Source organism: Aphis gossypii, unplaced genomic scaffold (assembly GCF_020184175.1).
Source record: "Aphis gossypii isolate Hap1 unplaced genomic scaffold, ASM2018417v2 Contig00549, whole genome shotgun sequence".
NCBI classification, from domain to species: domain Eukaryota; kingdom Metazoa; phylum Arthropoda; class Insecta; order Hemiptera; family Aphididae; genus Aphis; species Aphis gossypii.
The window spans coordinates 51073-62321 of NW_026083155.1; the positions used below are offsets into that span (position 1 = coordinate 51073).

General features: G+C 31.8%; 1 pseudogene; it reads left to right on the plus strand.

Annotated features, from left to right (window-relative positions):
* The first annotated feature begins 8379 nt into the window (after window positions 1-8379).
* LOC126554594 (uncharacterized) lies at window positions 8380-9059 on the plus strand (annotated as a pseudogene).
* The last annotated feature ends 2190 nt before the right edge of the window (window positions 9060-11249 follow it).

Genomic DNA, 11249 nt, shown 5'->3' on the forward strand with positions numbered 1-11249 from the left:
GGCGTCCGTTCGATCAACCAAATAACGGCCGTAACGGAGGAATTATCACCCAACGATGTTTCACCATCGTATCAGTAATTAATGAAAATCATGTTACATTTCAATCACCTAACTTTAAAACAAATATAGCAAATCTTCTTTTAGACACCGGTAGTGAAATCAATTTAATAAAAAATAAATTAACAGGCGAAACATTAGTAAACGAAAAAGAAAAAATAATTTAAAAGGCATTAATGATAAAATAGTAACTACCATAGGCAAAATTACAATAATATTAATATTAAATAATAATAAAATAAAAACGGAATTTCATGTGGTCGATAAGGAATTTCCAATACCGCGAGATTGAATTCTAGGTCACCACTTCCTGTTACAAACTAACGCGATAATAGATGTTGCGAATAATATATTAACTATAAATGATAACACTCCGTGCGAATTAAATAAAGATAAAATATGTTACACATTAAAACCGCGAACGGAAACAATAATATCTATACCAATAGCTGATCCGATAATGGAAAATAAAAATATTTTAATACAGAAACAAGAATTAATACAGGACGTATATTGCGCTAATATAATAAACACGGTAAAGAACGGAAACACGGTGATAAGTATACTGAATATTTCCGAATTACCACAAAACATTTATGAGGACCAATTAAATAAAATATTATACGACAATGACATAGAATATAAATTACACGAAATAACTGTAGTAAATGACAATAACGATCGCGTAAATAAAATAAAAAGTTTAATACGTAGTGACCATTTAAATAACGAGGAACGTAAAACAATATTAGAAATATGCGAACATTTTTCCGATGTATTTCATTTGGAAAACGATTATTTAACATTTACTAACGCCGCGGAACACGTAATAAGATTACCCGCAATCAACCGCCTATATATAGAAGACCATATAGATTGCCACAGGCACAGCAAAAGGAAATTGAACAACAATTAATTAAAATGGAACAAAATGATATCATAGAACGATCTATGTCACCTTTTAATGCACCTTTGTTGTTAGTAAAAAAGAAATCAGATTCATCTGGTAAAGATAAATTTCGAATAGTAATTGATTTTAGGGCACTCAATGAAGTAACTTTAAATGAATTTCATCCATTACCTAATATTACGGAAATATTAAATCAATTGGGACAGTGTCAGCTTTTTACCATTTTAGATTTAGCAAATGGTTTTTATCAAATACCTTTAGCGAAGGAACCTCGCGAAATGACAGCGTTTTCGACCGGTCAAGGTCATTACCATTTTAAACGTATGACTATGGGAATGAAAACAAGTCCCGCTACATTTCAGCGACTAATGAATAACGTATTGTCGGGGATAATAGGCATTAAATGTTTAGTATATTTAGACGATATTATTATTTATGTGAAAAATTTGAGCGATCACAACAATAAGCTGATAGACGTATTCGAACGTCTACGTACCCATAATTTAAAAATACAACCAGATAAATGCGAATTTCTAAAACGCGAATGTTTATATTTGGGACACATAATTTCGGAACACGGAATAAAGCCAGATCCGAAAAAGATAACATCAGTATTAGAATTTCCGGTGCCCAAAACTGTAAAGCAAATAAAATCATTTTTAGGTTTATCGGGGTACTACAGGAAATTTATACAGGGATATAGTATGTTAGCTAAACCAATGACACACTTATTAAAAAAGGATGTTAAATTTAATTGGGACGAAAATTGTCAGGTAGCTTTCGACAAATTAAAAAACGCACTCTGTGCAGAACCGATTTTACAATATCCAGATTTTACGAAACAATTTATACTTACAACCGACGCTAGTGGTAAGGCTTTAGGAGCTATACTATCCCAAGGAACGATAGGTAGCGACCTACCAATAGAGTACGCATCTAGAACATTGAATAAAAGTGAAATGAATGACTCAACTACTGAACTAGAATGTTTGGCGATTGTATACGGGGTTAAACAATTTAGGCCCTATCTTTACGGTAGAAAATTCGTGATACTCACTGACCATAGACCATTATCTTGGTTATTTAACTTAAAAGATCCGTTATCAAAGTTGGCGAGATGGCGCATACAGCTTGAGGAATACGATTATGAAATAAAATATAAACCGGGAGTACAAAATTCGAACGTAGATGCTTTAAGTAGAATGTATAGTATAAAAGAAATTAAGGACGAAAGTTATACGAGCTTTCTAGAAAAATCGGAAACAACAATAATAACGAATAGTAATGTGAAAGAGGTGAACGGTGAATTACTAGAATCACCCGCAGAATATCATATTGTATCAGAAATAGAAAAATATTATAACTTTAAATCGGGAATAAACTACGAATTAAAACGAAAATTTGGAACGAATAAAATGCTAGAATCAAATAAACAAATAGGCGACGTAGTATATTTTAATTACGAAGAAAGATACATAATATTTTTGATAACTAAAAGTAAGGAAAAGCAAGTAACCACAAGTGAAAATATGCACTTTGCATTATTAAATTTAAAGTACTTTTGCATTAAAAATTCCTTGAATAAGTTAGGCATGAACCAGTTAGGAAAGAAAGACGGGTTGGACTGGACAAAAACAAGATCAATGATTAGATATATATTTCGAAATACAGATATAGAAATAATAATCTGTGCTAAATTAGAATACACTAATGAGGAAAAATTAATTATTTTCAAGCAATTTCATGACTCATTACTAGGGGGTCATGCTGGATTAAATAGAATGGTTAAGAATATTAAACGACAATTCAGCTGGCCAGGATTAAAACAAGAAGTAAGGGAATATATAAAAAACTGTCCGTCGTGTCAGGCGAATAAAACAACTAATAGACATCACCGTAGTCCGATGATTATACCTACGACAAGTTCTAGACCGTTTGAAAAAATATTTATGGATATAGTAGGACCTCTAATACCTACTGCAATAGGCAACGCATATATATTGACTATGCAGGACGATCTAACGAAATATTCATTAGGTGTTCCGTTACCAGATCATACGGCAAACACTATCGCCCAGGCGTTTGTAGTAAATTTCGTATGTGTGAACGGTATACCTGAAACTAAATTAACTGATCAAGGTACAGACTTTCTTAGTAAGATTTTCACAGAAGTGTGTAAATTACTAAAGATTAATAAAATAAATACAAGTCCTTATCATCCGCAGACTAACGGTAGCTTAGAAAGATCACATAGAACTTTAGCCGAATATTTGAGACACTATGTAGACAAGGATTTAAATAATTGGGATCAACTATTACCATATGCATTATTCGTATATAATTCAACGGAACATAGTTCGAATAATTACCAACCGTACGCGTTATTATATGGAAAAGAATTGGACATACCAGTCAAGTTAAAATGTAGCCCTGAACCTAGGTATAATTACGATGATTATATATTCGATTTAAAACAAAAAATGCAGGAGTCACATAAAATTGCCAGAGAAAGATTAATTAATAAGAAGATTAAATCTAAAAAACAGTATGATAAAAAGGAATTTAGCGAAGATTTAGATGTGAAAGATTTGGTATTATTGAAAGACAAAACCCAGAAAAACAAATTAAGTCCGTTATGGAAAGGACCTTTTGAAATTTTAGAGGTTTTGGATACCGAAAATGTAGTAATACAGAGAGGTAGAAGGAAGGTGACTGTACATAAAAATGATGTAAAAAAATATTACGAAAAAGACAAACTAGACAAGGATGATTAGAAATCCGATACGAAAGTTTAGGTAGAAATTAAATATAATTAAATAAGTATTAAATAAATAAGGTAGATAAGACTTAGAGTGTAGTTTAAGATTAAGTATTTATTTTTAGGGAGAAGAAAACCAAATTCATAAATTATCTATACGATATGATCAAACGAGAAAAACATAACGTTACTACTTTCTTAAGAAGGGACGAAGCACCTAGTTGCTTAAAGTCGCATATGGAAAATGCTAATAAGAAATTGAGCGAACCATATTCACAATCGGAATTAGAGCGATTTACAAAGAACATTGCGGTTTATATACATGACGTTTATGAAAAAAACGACTTGAGAGAATAATTTTGTATAGTAATAAACGATTGGTTAGACGTCATGCCGGAGGCTGACGAAATGTTAGAACACGACAGGAAAAAATATAGAAAAGAAATGAAACGAATGGTGATGGTAAGTCGTAAAAGAAGCGACAGAATGGACCAATTGTTGAGAATGTATGAACAGAAATAGATAATAAAAAAAAAAAAAAATAATATATAAAAAAAGTAATAATATTAAGTATATATATAGAATATAAATATATAATAAGTAATAGAACAATAAAATAATATAAGTAATAAGTAATGAAATTATAGGTTAATCATTATGACGGTAAAGGGAGTAACGAGCCATGAAGAAAATAGTTTTTTATGAAGTAAACAATAGTCGTGTGAACTTCAACGAACGACTTGGGGAACAACGGAACGTATAACTTTAGCTTTGAATGATGAGAACAACACACGGGTACATATGAACCTAGGGTGTATATTCTCCATAAAACCTACGACTATTGTATTGAATAACACTTTAACAAAATTTACTATCGAAAAAACGTGTGAGTTAACATTGAAAACAATAGGATTAGACAATGAAAAATTCATATCATTTCCGAAAAATGTTAGACACCTAAGTGTCATACACTCAAAATTACTACATAAGACCAACATAACTAATCCAACATTGCAGACAATTTCAACTACAATAAAACCTATCATGACAAGTGAGCATGACTATAACTTAACTACACTGAATAATTTCGAGTATAACAAAAATACAAATAATACCAATTACGAAATAATATCGCAAATGATTACAGCAAACTTAACAACGATAGAATCCACAAATGTAACAATGTAGTAAATGAGTTTGACTATGGCGATATCACGTCAGATACCACAGAAGGAATAGAGGATAGAACAAATAAACTAGTAAAATAATTATTAATAACACCAGCACACAAATCGTAACAAATCTAGAAAATCCTAAATTTAAAATACATTATTATAATTTTATAATATGTGTAGGAGTAAGAATTCTAATAATGACCATTGTGCTACTATTATTAGTATACACCATAATTTGATGTGTGAACAGATACAGATACAGATATGTAGTAAACTTAATACACGAACAAGGAACAGAGTTAAACACGATGAGGGAAACTAGTATATAAAAAAAAATAAAAAATAAACATAAATAAAGATAGTAAATCAGATTTATTTTAGTATTAAGATACAAATGTAGTTAGTTTTAAATTTTACACTAATAACCAAAAAGTACTATAAGAGTTAACTATATTATAGAACCGACAAATTGAAGTAATTTATCTGACAACGGAAGGGCATAGGCGCATAGTGCCGTTGATGGAAAATTGCACAATTAGACGTAGTTCCTGAATTCGGGTTGGAAATAAAAGAAACAGCAGGAGGACGTCTGGTGACTCTCCGGTTAAATAAGGGAGATGAAATGTTGGGGGAAATGCAGTTGTACACGTATCGGGGTGCATGGAGTTTGAACGAAACCCTGTGTACTCGCACATATATGGTGCACATAACGAAATCTGCTGGGATTGGCATGAACCACATGAAACGCTGTCAGAGGAATCGGTACTCTGCAAATGTATTTTGGACGACTTCCGATGTGAAGGAAACCGAAAGATACATTTGACACCGATAACGTATGAAAGGCCGCACATGTGGTTACCTACTATGAACTTGTTGGGAAGCGTGAGCTTTTTTGCTGGCAGATGGAAATTAAAAATCAGATTCCTTAAAAATTTGGGTAGAAAAATAAAACACCAAAAACACTACTTCTTAGTGGGGGACAGGGAAATCCCCGCCTGCTTTGACCACCATGTGCACTCTGCGGCAGCACTTTTGCCTTACCCGTTGAGTCCTCACGTAATAGAGCAATCCATTGCAACTTTGAGATCAGACCTCTTGAGAATCATACAAAGCGATGAGCCCTATACAAGCCCTATGTGCTGGATCATGAAAAGAGAAATTCTGAGGACAACGTCGAGGGAAAATTTTTAACAAAATAATTGTAAAATAATTGCTAGTAGTATTTAGTTAGAATTAATAAGATAATTTATATTTAAGTAATAAAATAATAATAACGTAACATGACCTATTAAATAAATTAAGGTAAATATATGTCTAATTAGCATATTATTATATAGGTTTTTGTGTATAATGATGGTGCAAGGACAGTCGCCATACACCATAGAAGAATTTAAAAATGAAACAAGTATATTTTATGAAAACCAAGGTGAAATCAGAATAATAGGAGCTCATTGGGAGCTCGTAACTTATATACCGTTAAGCGATTATGATTTAAGACATTATCAATTAGAATTAGAAATAAGAAATATGGACGAGCATTGTAAGGGAAATATGACCGATCGGGAGATGTGCTCAAAATACGATAATGTATTAAAAACAACTTTTAATGAAATATCCGTCCAACGGAAACAAATGTATGAATCTATTGGTAGATATTTGTCACCAGGGGAACACACCACCCTACGTAGTGCTAGAATGAAAAGAGGGTTAGTAAATATGATAGGTTCGGCAATGAAAACTTTATTCGGAGTTTGTGATGAGGAATGTGCGGAGGAAACTTTACGACACATAGACAAAGTCGAAGGTACCAATGAACGCATGATACATGTTATAAAAGACCAGACCACTGTAGTCAAATCTTCAATAGTAGGAATAAACAGTGCTTCAACTGAACTAAACCGGTTATATGACGAATTAAAACAAAAGCAACTAAGTCTAGAAACAAACATAAAAGCTCTAATCAACAATACGTATACTTTAGAAACCTTGTTACTTTCAAATAGAATTTTTAGTATATTTACAGCGTTAATGACACAATACTCTTACGAAACCCAAACTTTAAGCGCCATAATAACTGCGGCTAGGACAGGTGTTTTACACCCAAGCTTAGTAACACCGCGAGAACTTGCAGCGCAACTAGTAGAAGTAAAATTAAACCTACCACTTAACTTGAATTTACCAATGGGAACATTGCCAAGCGAAATACACGAATTTACAAAAATAACTAAAATTGCAGTATTTTATAGTGGTGATCAAATAGTATTTCTGATCAAAATACCGTTGATAACGGAAACTCAATTAACTTTATTTAAAATCATACCCATACCACATCCTATAGACATTGATCAATCGGATAACAAATCACATAGTATCGTACTGAAACCAGAATACCAATATGTAGGAATAACTAAAAATCGTAGACAATTTACAACATTTACTGAAACAGAATTATTACACTGTACCGAAACAGAAACTTTTACTATTTGCCAGGAATTCCAACCAATACAACACGAATCAAAAGAACAACCGTGTGAAATTTCCTTATTTAAAAATCCAGACCAGTTACCACACAATTGTGAATCAGGAGTAATCATTATTTCTAAAAATATATACCACAAACTTAAGTATGCCAACACATGGATAAACAACAAGAAAAGATACATTAACAATTACGTGTCAGGGAATACAAGAACCATATATAGAAAAAATTAAAAATCAAGGGATAATTAAATTAAATCAGGAATGTAGAGCTTATGCAGAATATGTAGTGCTAAATCCGACTAGGGAAATAAAAACGAAGTATTTCACAAATTTCATACCTAAGATCGGAGTAGGGAGTATATCGTATAACATCAATAACAGTATCAAGGACATTAAAATAGAAAAGTATAGACATAAGTTCGACTCACGCAAACTCGATAACGTACACGAAATGGCTCACTCACTAGACGATGTAGAAAACATGATAGACGAGGAAATACTCAGACAGTCCGGAGTGGAAGTACAAAGTAATAACAACTCATTAATGATGTATGCAATTATAGCATTGTTAGTATTCTCCATGTTTCTTTTGGCATTTATATACATAAGTTATAAATGCAAACTGACCACTATGAGGGCCATAGGCCATCGAACAAGAACTATGGATAACGATATATCGAATAAAGAGAGAGAAGTCATACATGTGACGTCATCGGCAAAAGGGAATGGGGTTAAGGAAAAGCTACTAGGTGACACACCAGATAGACTAGCCCTAAGTAATATGCCGCCCTTACTAAAAGAACAATAAAATGTATAAATTAAATATAATATATTATATTTAGATATAATAAGAATAATATTAATAATATAATATAACTTAGTAGTAATAATATAAGTTATTAACAATCACATAAATATATGAGTATGTAATAAATGTATAATAATAAATATAAAAAAATACAATCACTAACACAAAATGTTAATTATACAGAAAAGAGACACATAAATTCATAATTATGGACTTCGAGTTCTTAATGGTGAACAAGACAAGCATGGTTGTCATCTCCGGAGCTATATCCAATAGCTTAGACCGTTTTAAGATCAGGAAACTGGAAGGACGACCTCTTTTGCTACCAGTTAATGAGGAAGCTCGACCTATGGGTGATACAGAGCTTCAGGTGGCAGTGAGAGAAATCAAGAGAGTTTTCAGGGTCAAGACCGATTTGAGAGATGCTTGTTTAGACCAATTAAAGCAAAGTTTGAGTTCAACCAGGAATAATTTGACTAAGGAATATATAGAAAGTTACATACGCAGAGGTAATAAGGAAAATGTAATAGTAGTTTGGAACGGACATTCAGACAAAAACATTTTAAAAAGATTAGATTTAGACCATTATCCTATGCTAAACATAACGTGTTACGACAAGTATTTCAATAAAAATTTTTATATTCAGTTTGAAAAATTAGGCAATAGAGAAATAATTTTCGAAGTAGATATCGGTACATATAATAAAGCAGGAAGGCTACTTAATTTAGTAGAGACCCATGTATAATATGTAAAAAGAAACACCATACTACGTATGCGCATGATCCGAGAATGGATGTCAAATATACTAAATGTATATTTGATTATGTGATACGGAAACAGCGATATGAAAATCTAATAAAGCATTTCTAAAAAAATACAATATAAACAATAACAATAAAGTAATAATAAAACAAAAACAACGGTTACATTAATAATCAAAATACGAACGTAAAATTTCTTTTTCAGAAATCCATAATTCTATAAATTACAAATCAACTCTACGAAATAAATAATAACCAATAATGGATAGAATGGAGCAATTAGCTTCGGCAATATCGTTTAACATAGAAACGCAATTTCATATTAATCCAACACGGGGAGAATGGCTTGTTTTGATTTTCATATAGTTACCGCTAATGAAAATATACTCGTACCTTACGAGGACGAAACTATATTGGAAATGATTGAGGCAGCCAAAAGATTTTTGTATGATATAGCGATAGACAAAGAATTTGGTGAACCGTACTGTTATGAATTAAACTATTACCTCGAAATAATACAGAATCCACGAGATATATTGAATTACAGTAGATAAATGTATGTCTAGAATGAATTGATCAGGTAAAACGAAGTGGTTGGGGCTGTACGAAACACCTATCGACATAACATTTGACCTATGATCGATGGGGTGGATTCTATGGCATCCCCAATGAGTAAAGAGTGATCAAGTAAACGTATTAATCAATTAGGGTTGTTGTCAATGTGGACGACGTACTTCAAATGATTAGTATGTCATTCCATGGGCAGCGAATCTTGATTGAGTAAATAAAATAAAAATAACATACAAACTGGAATAATAATAAATATATATATGCACTTAGAGTTAAGAAAACATACTGTACGAATAAGTTATATTGAGATATGGAAATAAATTTGAATTATGGGGAACTTTATAGATTTTATATTACTAACATATTATGATAAGAAAAAATATTATTGTATTAATTAATTTACCATATAAGAAACTATTTTAATCAACACATTATACTAACCACATATTTTATTGGAATTATCAAATCAATTATAAATTATAAGACAACTAACCAACATATTTGAAACATTGAATTATATAACAAAATATTTAATCTAACCATTTAATCATTAATTATATTATAATCAAAATATTTAATCAAACTATTTAACCATTATATTGTAATCAACCCATATTTAATCAAAATTATATATACAACATATACATCATATATTCATATTATATAACGAAAATGCTGTAAATGTAAAAGCATACAGAAAAATTGTAATGTATGTCTTATATCAATAACTTGTAATCGATTATTGTAAACACTATAATATTGTAATAATTTGTAACTTAACCATTTTGTACTGAACTTTGAAAGATTTCTGTCCTTGAAGACATAAACCTTTTTTTTCGTGGGGAGGTGCAACGTGCTCTGATACTTATATTAAATATAATATATAAATTACATTCTGTAGCCGACAATAACCACAACGCTAGGGGGCATAACAAACATCCCTATAATTATGCTAAGGGTGAGCAGTTAAGCAAGTAATGATCGAGTATAGACCAACAATTTGGGACCTAAAATGAAAGGTAAAAAATAACTAATCAAAAGGTATCATCACACGTATGCTTTCTACCCGCTAGAAATAATGGCTATATGATTACTATTTGGTGAAATGTGTGGATACGTAATTACCACCCGGTAGAATATACTAGGTACGTAATTACCCACCCGGTAGAATATTATAGACACATAATTGACGCACGACGTTGCGCGAATGACGCAATGCGTGGGAAGAAGCGGATGCAGGTGCAGATGACCATCAGGGACCAGAAGGTACCGCGGGAGTCCCTGTATGATATATAAGGGGGCCCAGATTAGGCACATTTCAGACGTGATCCACCAGAGTTAGAGCAAGCACCTTCACGTCACCCAGTTTAATATTTTATGTCTCCTGGACTTAGAATATTTTTCACAGTTTAATTTATTAAATCAATTGGACTTAGAATATTTTCCGAATAAAAACACTTAGAAATATTTCGATTGTTTATATTTCTTACGACTACATCCATTCCATAATACATCTTTCAATTGCTTGTACGTGGCACGTTACAATTCTATTTCTAACTGCCTAGCCATTTGCATTGCCAGTTCTAACGTTTCTGGATTCCTAGCCCGTAATATCGTTTGTAAATCCATTTTTAACCCATTTAAATAAATTGCTAATGCCTGATCTTTAAGAGTTTGCCTTAAAATTCTCGCCTCTTCGGGCATTTTATTTACTAAAGTTGCATTACAT